At 42.6% G+C, this 13,332-nt stretch overlaps 1 protein-coding gene and 1 non-coding gene across 8 annotated transcripts in view; both read right to left on the reverse strand.

The window, feature by feature from the left end:
- The window catches only part of ERC1 (ELKS/RAB6-interacting/CAST family member 1), a 524,735-nt gene that overhangs the window by 62,721 nt on the left and 448,682 nt on the right, over positions 1-13,332 (reverse strand). The window lies entirely within an intron of this gene.
- On the reverse strand, positions 6,699-6,770 carry TRNAC-GCA. The gene has a single exon. It is a non-coding gene; the product is annotated as a tRNA-Cys (tRNA).

The following is a 13,332-nucleotide window of genomic DNA, read 5'->3' on the forward strand; positions in this document are numbered from 1 at the left end:
TTCACTGTTAAGCCAAGCTGGTCGCCTGCCATATTTACTGTTCTTTCTACACATTGGGATGTATTTTTCCTGCAACCTCAATAAGGATTCTTTAAAATACAGCCAGCTCTCCTGGACTCCTTTCCCCCTCATGTTATTCTCCCAGGGGATCCTGCCCATCAGTTCCCTGAGGGAGTCAAAGTCTGCTTTTCTGAAGTCCAGGGTCCATATTCTTCTGCTCTCCTTTCTTCCTTGTGTCAGGATCCTGAACCTGACCATCTCATGTCACTGCCTCCCAGGTTCCCATCCACTTTTGCTTCCCCTACTAATTCTTCCCGGTTTGTGAGCAGCAGGTCAAGAAGAGCTCTGCCCCTAGTTGGTTCCTCCAGCACTTGCACCAGGAAATTGTCCCCTACACTTTCCAAAAAAAGGGCCTGATTTTCAGAGGTGGTGATCTTCAACAGAAGTTGTGGTGTTCAGCATCTCTGAAAATCGGGACACTTTCATTGTTAAGGCCCCCAGGGTGTCCCTGCAGGTATTCAACATATAGACAGCAATGCCCTGTACAAATGCTCCCAGGATCTCCCTACTGGTATCCACCGGGGCAGACACAAGCAGAAGACAATCCCTGTGTGAATCACCTTTCTACCCATGATTTCTTTGCAGGGATAATATAGTGTGATGCCTCGTGTAACGTCCCCTCATGATTTTACTGCAGAGATCAGGGGACTGAGTGAATTGATTTACATGCTTCACCCTCACATTTAAAATATTTAAGGTCCTGCAGAGCGTTCTCCAAACCTGATGGAGAGGTTACATTCTGACATGTCATCTTTATTTGTGAGGCTTAAAAAAGGGACATCTTTAGTTGGGTCTAGATGCCTTTTGGGGATGTTCAGTATAACCAGTAGGGACCTCACTGCTAATTAAGAACAGATTGATGTGATCAGCAGGAGTCCAGGGAAAAGCCTTCTACGTTATCACTAAACTGGATTACCAGAACTGTCTTGCTTCATGGAGTCTCTCGTTTTTGTTATTTCAGCAAACAGCATATGCACAATTCATCTGCCAGCATTTTCCAAGATATGCAGGACTGAGCATAGATTATATCTGAGGTAAAGACTTTCCAATCGCCTGCTGATAATGTTATAGATTTGTTATATAACTGAATGATAGACTTCGTCAGCTCAGTTATCATGTAGTTTTAATTCGTCCATATTGCTGCTCATTTGCCCACATTTTTTTCCTGGAAAAACTTGGCTGCCACACATTCGAAAACTTCAACTTTAAACAAATGGAGGTATACCATTTAGTAACCCTGCAGCTCAGGCATTCACTTATCTCCAGGCCAATATATAACATGTATATATAATATGTGTTGATCTTTTAAAAACTGAATTGAAATCTTCTCTATCCAGGGATGCCTCTTGGAGCAATATTGGTGCCGTAGGAAAGGCACATGTTACTAACAAGATCCCCTGCTGAAAAGTCTACTGTGAGTTACTGGTTTGGATTCTGCAAAGCTAGCACCAGAGATAAAAAAGTCATCCCAAACCAGATCATGAGTTTGGGATTCCCCATAATTTAACAAGTTAGTATATGTTCTCTCACACTTCGTTTACAGTTCTCTGGTTTACTAAACGGCGATAACGAGACTTAACTCCCTTCTCCTCCAGCCATTTCTTTTACAAGAGCTCAAATCATCCCAATCCCAGCTTTCAAGTAATAAAGGTTGTGTGTTTTAGTTACATCTGTTCTAAAATAAACTGCAGTCCTGTTCATTGCTAATGATCCTGAGGGGTGAAAGGTATGTTGTATCTTTGGCATCTCAGCACCACATCTAAAGGTTCCAGGCAGAAAGGTGTTTTCCTTTATTTCTGAGACCTGTGAAGAAGGGTTGGAGTCTGAGAATGTTTACCACAGTGCTGGTTTACACAAATAGTGTGGCCTGTGATTCAGAGCCTTAAGACAAGATCAAAAGGACATACATAGCATTCCATGACTACAGCTTAAATAAGTCTAGGATCACTGATACCACACAAAGCCATGAAATACATCTATTGAAACTCATTTGAAGATGGTAACAATAAGTAGAATGAGTTGCTCATTTAATCCTTAGGATAAGAGTGAGACAGTTGGTTGCACCTACCCTTCTTAAAACTAGCATATAAAAGCCTTAATAATCTAGGCTTGAAATACATGAGTGAATGTCTCTCACTCTGTGCCCCGCCTTGCAGTAATAGTTGGCCAGGGCAAGTCTGATGGCAATCCCAGGGCACAGATAGGACTGAGGTTACTCTACTGTGGAATTATCTACCAGAAAAGGTAATACCAGTGTCCCTTGCTGTAGGGTGCCCTAAAAGGAGGCAAAACACATTTATTTAAGTTGGCTCAGCCTTGATTAATTTTCAGCTAAATCTCACCACGACTTTTTTTTCTCTCCCATCTGTTGTTCCCTCTCCACTATTTTTTGCACCAATGGGGAATTGATTCCCTTTGCTGGTAGGATCGCTTACATTGACGGTTTTGGGGGTCTGATTCTAAATCAGGTTCCTGTTTTTTCTGTGGTTGGATATTTGATCTGTTTGGGTTTTTTTGATTGATTTTAATGTTTTGAATGTTGGGCTTTTATTGTATGAAGCCTAGAAGCATTTGGAAAGGCTTCCTATAAAATGGGTTAACTACAGATCAATTTCACTGTAAACTCATGTTCAGAAATTTGTATCACATTAGTTCATGGCTTAAAATCTATGCCAATTAATCTGCCTGCCTGAATCTTCCTTATGCTGCTGATTGGCAAGATTAGGATTTGATTTTAAATTCTGAGGATCTTCCATAGTATCTGGGTAATACTTTCCTGCTTTTGCAAGTTCAGTATTAGGAGTAATATTTAATAGAAGAAAGATGTGTGGTATTTGATTATCTTTAGTAAGTTCACTTTCTCTTATGAATCTCTTCACTACACATTTTGTATTGGATCAAAATCTGGTTCAAACTGTTATACTGTAAATTGTTTCAAGTTGTGAGAGTTTGGAAACAGTCTCTAAATACATCCTTGTATTAGATATAGCAATGCCATAGACGCTGCATTTTCTGACATTCTGTTCCAAAGTTCCTCCAAGGAAACTGCCATTCAGTAGTATGCTGGGAGGCCACAATGCCACATATCTTCAGCTAAACAGCCTCTCATATACGTCTTGTATGTCCACTGGATGTTTAATATTTACAATTTACTCAACTTCTGTTTTCTGTTTTGACACATGCCAATGTGGGATCTCATCTGAGAGCAAAAAAATACCACTCTGTGTATCCAAAAGCATATTGGTTTCGGTGTCAAGGAGTTCCTGTTCTTTATCCCAGGGTGCAATTAGTTTATTTCCAGGCTGTAACAAAACTTAGTACATTTTAGAACATACAGCTCCCCCTATGTCAGCTATGGCTCCTGCCAGCCATTTTGCAGCACTGGGAAGGGAGATGGCAGCTGCCCTGTCAGAGACCTTAAACCCAAACCGTAACAGGCTCCTGGCTATATTTCTCCCTTGGTCGGAATTCAAGTTTCTCTCTCCGAGATGCTAATTAGTAGCTGCTCCAAGCTAAAATTTTCAATTTTTGTTTCTAAACAAGAAGGTAATTTATTGGTAGAGCAAAAGAAATGAAAGAAACACAAAATAAAAGATAGGACTGAAAATGAACCTTTCTATAAAACTTTATTAGGTTATTGCTATACTTATGTTACAAAGCAGGGTTTAAGGTTTCTGGACAAATATCTTTGAGGTGAAGCCAAAGTCGTGAATATGTACCAGTAACAAGCAGAAAATCCTTACAAGAATGTTAAATTAGTTAAAAAGATGCCATTGAAAAGCCAGGGGTTTCAGAGACAAGGTTACACTTCCAAAAGCCTCTATCATCTGAAAGCAAAGGTAACCAACTACTTTAATTCTGTCCCCACAGTCCCCACAGTCGACAGCTGGATTAAGGCTTAGGCACTCCGCTTTCATTAAAAAACAAACAAAAAAAAAGATTTTAGCCTATGTGATTGCAAAGAAAAGTTTGTAATTATGCCTGGAGTGTACCGATGCAGGGACATCCTCCTGAGTCCTCAGACAGCCTAAACCACTGGTTCTCAAACTTTTGTACTGGTGACCCCTTTCACATAACAAGCCTCAGAGTGCAACCCCCCTTATAAATTAAAAACACATTTTTATATATTTAACACTATTATAAATGCTGGAGGCAAAACGGGCTTTGGAGTGGAGGCTGACAGCTTGCAACCCCCCATGTAATAACCTCGCGACGCCCTGAGGGGTCCCGACCCCCAGTTTGAGAACCCTTGGCCTAAACAATAGCTCTGAGAGGAGTGAATGTCCCCATGCATCTCAATGAGATGTTAATTCCAAAACTCACTGTTCTGGGGGGCCCAGGCCAACACTTCCCATGAAAAGACTGTGGCAAAGGAGGGCAGTGCCACAAGCCCAGTCCACTCAAGATGATGGACTCTGGCTGTGGATAAGTACTGGGGGTGCTTCCCTGCTGAAACTGCTGCCTCTTCAGGAATGAAAAGGGACCCTTGCTCCCATTCCTGCTGCCCCAAGACAAGGAGGGCCTCTGCTTCTATTGCTGGGGAATCCCAGGCCAGCCCTGCCTCTCTGGGAAAGAACGGGGAGCCTCCTTGCCATATCTATTCCAGGAGGTGTTATGGGGGGGTTGAGGGGGGATATCACCATAATGAAGGGGCAAGGCTGTGTGGATGGAGCTAGAGATGCACCACATAATGGTGCATCTAAGGCACTGGACTGCCTTAATCCAGACCTGATATAGAATAATAGACTATCAGGGTTGGAAGGGACCTCAGGAGATCATCTAGTCCAAACCCCCTGCTCAAAGCAGGACCAATCCCCAGACAGATTTTTGCCCCAGATCCCTATAATGCCCCCCTCAAGGATTGAACTCTCAACTCTGGGTTTAGCAGGCCAATGCTCAAACCACTGAGCTATCCCTTCCCCCTACAACCCTCCCATCTTCATTTCTTTGAAGCTGGAGTATAAAAAAATTGCATGGTAGAACATTGGTTTCATACATATATGATTCTTTTACTAAGTGTAATGTTTTTGTTCTTTTTCTGTGTTTTTCAAGATCTAGGCCCAAGAGGTTTGAATATGGATACATGTTAGCACTGTGTCTAGTGACATCTAGGATAATTGGCTGGCAAATCAAATCATATAACCTAATACTATGAAGTACTGATCACCTCCTGTGAGGTACAGCGCATCCTCAGCATGTTGTAAGATGGGAGGCCTTTATGAAGAGTATGGAATTATTGTCTCCTCTGTGCTAATTTGCCCAAACAGGAATTTGCAAAGTAATTTTTTCCCCTGTGGATTGTGAAAAAGGCCAGAACTGGCACAACCACTCTAGAATTAAGGATGAAATATTCTTGTTTTTGTGGTTGCTGACAAGATGAATTTTTTTTTTTTTAGGAATTGATAAAATAGTCTGCCTTTCTCATTTTCATGGGGCGAGATACAGAGTTAAGATAATCTGGGTATCTTCACTGAATTTTGACACTTAAAAGAAACTCAAACATTTGGAAGTATAACCGTAACTCTGAATTTCCTGTTTTAAGAGGGGAAAAAAGAGAACTATAATCTAGATGAGTGTACACAATGACAAGCTGGACTCTGCTGCAAGGTCCCTAGATTTTGTGGCACTCTGATGGAAAAATTCTACAACTGTTTCAGGTATGGTACAAATAGAGATTTTTACTGATTTAAATATGAACATGAATGTAATCAGTACAGCTCCCTCTGTTATTTTGATATTAAATTCCATTTATTTTACACCTTCACATATTCAGTTTTTAAGATGCTGCAGAATGTTGTCTGGGGGCAGGGATCAACGCTCTGAGATCGATCAACTGGCGGTCGATTTAGTGGGTCTAGTAAAGGCCCGCCAAATTGACTGCAGATCGCTCTCCAGTCGATCCCTGTACTCTACCCCTGACGAGAAGAGTAAGGTAAGTTGATGGGAGATTTTCTCCTGTCGACCCCCCACGGTGTAGACCCCGCAGTAACTCGACCTAGGGTACCTCGACTCCAGCTACATTATTCATGATAGCATAGACATAGGTTGTTTTCTCTGAAACTCAAGCTATTAAGATGAATGGGGCAGTTTTAATCTCTCAGTCACTGTTTCTCCCTGTCTGTGAAATTCTGGAGCTCATTTTTTTTTTTTTTGGGCAAGAATGAAACTCCATAGTTGCAGAATACATGAGAACTGACTACAATGTTCTTGAAAGGATTCTCAACACTAAATTACTGACATTTTCTTGCAACCTTAACTTCACTTTGAAGTTTATTTTGGTCAGGGATTTCCTTGGATTATTGAAATGGTCCACTAGAGATTAACCCCGCTTCAGGTAAAATACTGGGAAGAGTTTATTTAGATAAGAGATATCAAGTGGTATTAAAATACTAGATTAATTGCCGTTACTTGTCACACAGATTCTAGGAGATGCATCATAGAATATCAGGGTTGGAAGGGACCTCAGGAGGTCATCTAGTCCAACCCCCTACTCAAAGCAGGACCAATCCCCAATTTTTGCCCCAGATCCCTAAATGGCCCCCTCAAAGATTGAACTCACAACCCTGGGTTTAGCAGGCCAATGCTCAAACCACTGAGCTATCCCTCCCCACAAATTTTGTTAAGGGACCAGGTTTCTAAGGGGATGCTTGGATTTGAACCAAGGACCAATTGATCTGCAGTCAAACACTCTACCACTGAGCTATACCCACATACCTTCTATTCCTGGTCTCAGGCTGATCACTGCAGTATTATGGTATCTCATCAGGTCAAGTTTCATTACTTTTAGACTATCAGACTTTGGTTCTCTAAGTATTTCACCTGCTATATCATCGAACTTTCAAAGATCTGCTACTGTCAGAATGGCTATTAGAGTGGAAGAGCAAAAGTGAGGGATTCAAAAAGCCACATGGCAAGAAGATCTAAACAGCATAGAAAAATTAATGATGTGTGAAGAGTTTTCTTCAATTTCATTTTCCTAATCTTGGTTTTCTAGAGTTAGTAAATTACAGAAACAAAAACAGTGAGGGAAAGCAATTTGGATCCAAAAGATGGGGTGTTTTGTCAACTGAAGGGAAAGGTGAGAAGTACAGCTTTAAGTCTCAGACAGAAGTTGAAAGATACAGTTCAGCTGTTTGTGTACTCCTACAGTAAGCAGTATTTACAAAATTGTAAAGTCATCACAGATCTTTGTTGTAACTATAGTTATGAGTCTGCATTAACACTCAATATGAATAAAATAGTTAGCAATAAATTAATGGTTAATAAAGGAAAACAATCTATGACCATGTTTATGTTTGGAACTCTCACCCTAGTTTGGTACTGAAAAGAGCTGTTCCCTGTAGTTTTAAAGTCAGACTTAAGACATACTTGCTTTTTATGGATTAACCAGTGACATCAGGGGTACTGTTAGAATGAGAAGCAGTGTGGGAAAGGTGTTAAAGAAGAATAGTTTGCATTGCAAAAGCATGGAAACTATAACAGACAATCAAGACTGTAATCATTACAGCACTCTAACATCAACACATTTCATTTTTTAACAAACTGTTCTTCTTGTCTTTGATTTTACAGAAGTTTCAGTTCAGAATGGAACTTTATAAGCAAGTTTGTGACCCCCTGCTATATGTGAATTGCTCACAGACGCTTACACAGAGCAGCATTAGTTGATATCATTAGAAAGTTTCAAAACATATGCTAGTTTGACAGTGCCTCTATAATAAACAACAAGGATCTTTCCTCAGCCAGAGAGGAACCTTAGATTTTGTGCATTTAGATGGCATTAAACATTAGTGAGTTTTAGTAAGCTATTACCCCCAGTCCCCCAGGTTTTCACCAGAACATTTTTAGCCTCACATTTTTGTTGTTATATGACCCAGCACTTCAATAGCCTTTGCCTGCAGCTTCAAAGAGTCTGTAGAGAGTAGTATACCCTCCTCGATGAGCTGTTCTTGGCGAGGACAAGTTGCCAATAGACACAAATTCCTAGATTCTAAAGTGATGTGAGCTGCTCAATGTCATCTCAACACAGGCTGTCTGCAATAGCCCAGAGCCCAGCTGTGTGTGTATAAATGTGTGTCTGTGCTGTAAGATATAAACAGCATTGATAGCAACATTATTTAAAAACTTTGTGCTTGTGATTTAGTTCTGACAGATTAATTTTCAAAGTTGGCTGCAAAAAAAAAAAAAAAAGTATAATTTCAGCCTTCTCTCTCTCTCTGCCTCACTTTCAGCCTTTATGATAATTACTGGAGGGACAAGTACAATAAACTGTCTTCCTAAGCAGCAGGAGAAGTTTTGCTATATTAAACTAAATTAATGTGAGGAATTTTCTTTGTACAGCAAATTGCGAGGTCTGGCATCTGCTAAAAACAGCACTGCCCTATATGCAACATACAAACACACAGACATAAAATTCCTGTCTGTCCACACCATCCCTGCGTGTGGTCCACAGACAGAAAATTCCTATCCATCCACACTGTCCCTGTGTCTGGTCCACAGACAGAGAAAAAATTCCTGTCCATGCACTATCCCTCATATGCAGTATGCAGACAGAGGATTCCTGTCCATCTGCATGGCCCCCTCATGCAGTATATGAACACAGATCATTATTATGTATCAACATTTTTTTTCTGCTAGGGTTATTTTTTCATATCTATCTAACCTTCATAACATTTGGGTAATGATGCCAAGTGGCAAGATTTAAAAAAAAGCAAGTTCTGTACTGTGCTTGTGTTGACTTTTTTTTTTTTTTTTAACCAAGAAGATCTCTCTCTCTCTATAAATTTTTTGACATGAAAAAAGTGGGGACAGGTGTCAGTTTGGTCACATGAGCTTGCTCTAAAGTGTCTGCAAATCAGCCAGAGTTCCATCTTGCTCATCTACTCCCAATCTGCTGCTCTTCCTACAAACTGCAGTATATTACCCTTTCTCATCAATTAGAAGCCCACTCATAGGGTTGAAGGACATGATAACATAGTCCTGGAGCAAGCTCGGGTTATACAGTCCACCTCTCCTGTAGAGCCACCCGCATAAAAAGGAGGTCCTTGGAACATGGGATGAAAAATCAAACCAATCACTCAGTCTTGCCTCTGCTGTTTTATCCTCTCAGTCTGAGGTCAGTAAGCCTATGTGAAGCAATGACACAAATCATGCAGCACTGACGGAAACAGAGGAAAAAGTAGGGATGAAGGAACAAAAGGACAGGGGCAGAAAACCTATACTGATTTACTTGCAGCCGGAGGACTTGAGAGGGATCAGGGAAGTCAAAGGATTTATAAAATCCCCATAGTATCATAAAAGGCAGCAGGCTGACAATAGGAAGGACAAACAGGGTTTGATGGTTGGGAAGGGTGGAGAAGAGGAAATGAAGAGTTATCAAAATTTTGAAGAAGTATTTTTAAACATCTGGAAATGATGAGGAGAAAGACAGAACAGATGGACAAAGAGAAACTGGTCTGAGTCCAGATTTCCCCACATCTCTCAACCTCTGGACTCTTCTTACTCTAGTCAAGCAGAACTCACTGAAACCTACCCTGCCTCTTATTGGGATACAGGAGACTTGAAGGGGGACACAAAATAGATTTAAAAATCTTCCCAAAACATTAAGGTACATTACTTATTACTTCCACAGAGCAAGTAAACCTCTGCAGTCTTCCAAGTTTTAAACAATGAATACATGTGTGTTTTTTTATAGGATATTAATTTTTTTTAAACCAGCATTTATGTAAGCAGTTGGCAGAAATTTGGTGTTCTTGTTTAGGTAATGGAAGTAAAACCATGGTTTTATCTGTCAAAAATCTGGGAGGCACTCTGGCATGGTATCAGAGTCCACAGCTGAGTCACAGGCAGATTTGGGAAAAGGTTTGTTTTTAACTTGTTAAAAAGATTAATCAGGGCACAAATGGTGAAATTAAGTATATAAATTCCAAGTTCTCAGTGAACAGAAAAGAACAGCTTAGTAGTATCTGTGTTGTAAAAACAAGACAGATACGCAGACAACTCATGCCTTAGAATTTATGGAGAACATAAGCAGGCCCAAATGGGCTAGCTCCCTTTGTTTCTTTTACCCAAACAGCAGTAGATAAATATTTGCATGAAATGCAGCTTGGGTTGGCAGGTAAACATCTGTATGAATGTTTGTGAACAGGGCCGGCTCCAGGGTTTTGGCCGCCCCAAGCAGCCAAAAAAAAAAAAAAAAAAAAGCCGCGATCGCGATCTAAAAAAAGCTGCGATCGCGATCTGCGGCGGCAATTCGGCGGGAGGTCCTTCACTCCCAGGCGGAGTGAGGGACCGTCCGCCGAATTGCCGCCGAATACCTGGAACTGCCGCCCCGTCCGGAACGGCCGCCCCAAGCACCTGCTTGAGAAGCTGGTGCCTGGAGCCGGCCCTGTTTGTGAAGGTACTAGAAAAGAGACATCTGGAGGCAGGTAAAGGGCAAACTCCTGTCATATATTAAGGTCAAACAATAAGAAATAGAAAACTAGCAAAATGGCTGTTCTTCATAGTGGATTCAAGGTAAGAGACCCCCTGCTCCCTTCAGACATCAATATTGTGATAATGATTTCTTCATACATTTGGGGATTCAAACTTTATGAAAGTTAATATGTAAACTTCCTCCTAGACTATTAGCAATTGAAGGGCATACAGTATGTTACTGCAAAGGTCATTTCCCCTACATTTGAAATAATTTGTTAGAGCTGACCAACTATCTTCTTATGACCATATGATAGTCATGCTTTGGATACCCCCACTAGCAGTAGCGAACAAGAGTAAGAAGACTTTTGATATTTAAGATTGAAGCTTGCTTTCAATTATAAATCTATTCTTTACCTACTTCTTAGCCATTTCTGGGTGCTGAAGAGACTCCAGGGAATGAAGCCTAACTCAATAATGCAATGAGGAAGCAACTCTCCCACCACCTTGATATCCCAGGATTTGAGGAATCATGTCACCTTCTCCTCTCAGGAGTAAACTTGTTTCAACACAGATCCACTTAGAGGCAGCTAGAGCTGGCCTAAACGCAGAATTTCTGGTTCACAGGAAATTTTAGTGTTTCAAAATCTGGGTTCATTCGAATGCAGAAAAAAAATATTTATTGCAAACTGGAAATTTTTAAAAAAGGGGATTTCAAAAACATCAACGTGTGGGGTTTCCAAAATGAAATGTGCTTCCTGGGACTCTGAAATTAACATGATTCTTGCCAGTTTCACTGCTGCCCACTACTGAATAGCAGCAATGAAACTGACAAGAATCATGTCAATTTCAGATAGCAGCTGACAGGGCTTTGAGGGGCCACAACTCTGGGCAGCCCCTCCATATGGATTATTCCTTGGCCAGCTGGCAGCCTGGGCTGCCTGACTCTTGGAGTAGCTGACTCACCAGGCTCCTGGAGTCATGCAGCCCAGGAGTCCAGAAGCCCTCCATGTAGAAGGGCTATTGCTGAGCCGGGGACCCTAGAAGCCCAAGGGTTCCCTATTCAGAGGCAATCTGTGTGGCACAACTGCCCCAGAACTGTGGAACCTGAAAAGCCAGGGTCCCAGTCTGTCCACACATTGGAGCTGCTGATCCTAGATGCCCTGAGCTTCCTGGCACTGGGACAGCCCATGAGGTGGATCTACCTTGGAGTCACAGACCCTAGAACCCTGGGGTCCCCAGCAGCCCACCAGGTGAGCTGGCAGGAAAGCAGGCAGGTTTCTGCCGGAACACTGCCTGGTTCATTGAATGTTCGTTGAACCTGATATGTTTGTGCAAAACATTTCAGGTTCAACAAATTGGCATTTTTAGACAAAACCCTGTTTCATCACCCTGGAGGAGTAGAGATCAGTATTTCTGTTCTAATGGCAACATTTTGAAAAGCTCCACCGTGAATGGGAAGGAAGGAAATGGCAAGTGGCAACAGAATCCTCACAGTCTCCCACACAGGCAGAAGACAGTAGATCTCTTTCCCCCCCCCACCCCCCGGCCAACATTTTCTCCCCTATAGAAACGGCACATGGTAGCATCTTTCCTCTGGTAAAGAAATTTCTTTGATCTCAGTAGAACAGGGTGGAAAGGGAAAGTTATACACCTAAGGAAAGAGAATCCATGACTTCTGTTGAGCACCAGTACAAAATTACATTTTTTATTGGTGCATAATGAGTGTGATCGGGCTCCCCCTTGCCTGTTTACATAGAACATGCAAGCAATGTTGTCGGTCATTACTTTTCTGTTCTGATTCCTTATGAATGGTAGGAAGTGGAGGCAGGCATTGTGGACAGCACGGAATTCTAGCAGGTTTATGAGTATCCTTGTCTTGGCTGCGGACCATAACCCCTGAACTGTGTGATATTGCAGGTGTGCTCCCCACCCTATGAGGGAGGCATCCATTGTTATCATCTGTGATGGAGGATCCTGTGTAAATGGGATTCCCGAGAACACGTTGTGTGGTTGAGTCCAGCAGGCTAGTGATTCCTTGACTTTGGGAGGCATTGTTAATCGTCTGTTTAATACGTGTTTGTTTGGTCTGTATATGGTTCCTAGCCATTCTTGTAGGCAGTGCATATGTAACCATGTGTGTTTCACCACAAACGTGCATGCTGTCATGTGGCCCAGAAGTTGGAGGCATGTGTGGGCTATAGTCTGTGGGCTTGTCCTCGCTGTGGATATGAATGTCTTTATCATATTGAATCTGTCTCGTGGAAGTGATGCTTTCGCTGCCACTGAGTCAAGGAGAACAGATCCTTCTGATGCAGAAAGTGGTGCGGCACCGAGAGCTTCGGTGCTGAAGAGTGAGGTGCCGATTGTATTGGAAGTACAGCGTGCAGAGCCGGTGCAGTGTGTGTTGGCGCTGTTGCGCTAGCAGTATTGGGCTGTGGCATTGTAATCAGGGCGGTTGTCAGTGCAGACTCCTTTAGTGCTATCGACAGTGCTGTGGTGGAGATGGGCGGCTTAGAGTCAGAGGTGAAAGTAAGCCGGTCTGGGCCGGTACACCATGCCGGACTGGACCAGCTTCTCCGATGGTAATTTAAAGGGCCCAGGGCTCCAGCCGCTCCGGGCCCTTTAAAGCGCTGCCCAAGCCCCGCTGCCGGAGCTCCGGTGGTGATTTAAAGGGCCCGGGGCTCCCCCCAGCGGCCGAAGCCCTGGGCCCTTTGAATCACCGCTGGAGCCCTGCCGCTGCTACCCCAGCCCCAGCCCTGCCGCCCCGGGGTAGCGGTGGCAGGGCTCCTGCGGTGATTTAAAGGGTCCGGAGCTCTGTGGTGGCTGGAGTCCCGGGCCCTTTAATTCATCCCTGAGCCC

The sequence above is a fragment of the Terrapene carolina genome, unplaced genomic scaffold (assembly GCF_002925995.2).
Source record: "Terrapene carolina triunguis isolate 2854851 unplaced genomic scaffold, T_m_triunguis-2.0 Scaffold190, whole genome shotgun sequence".
Taxonomy (NCBI): Eukaryota; Metazoa; Chordata; order Testudines; family Emydidae; genus Terrapene; species Terrapene triunguis.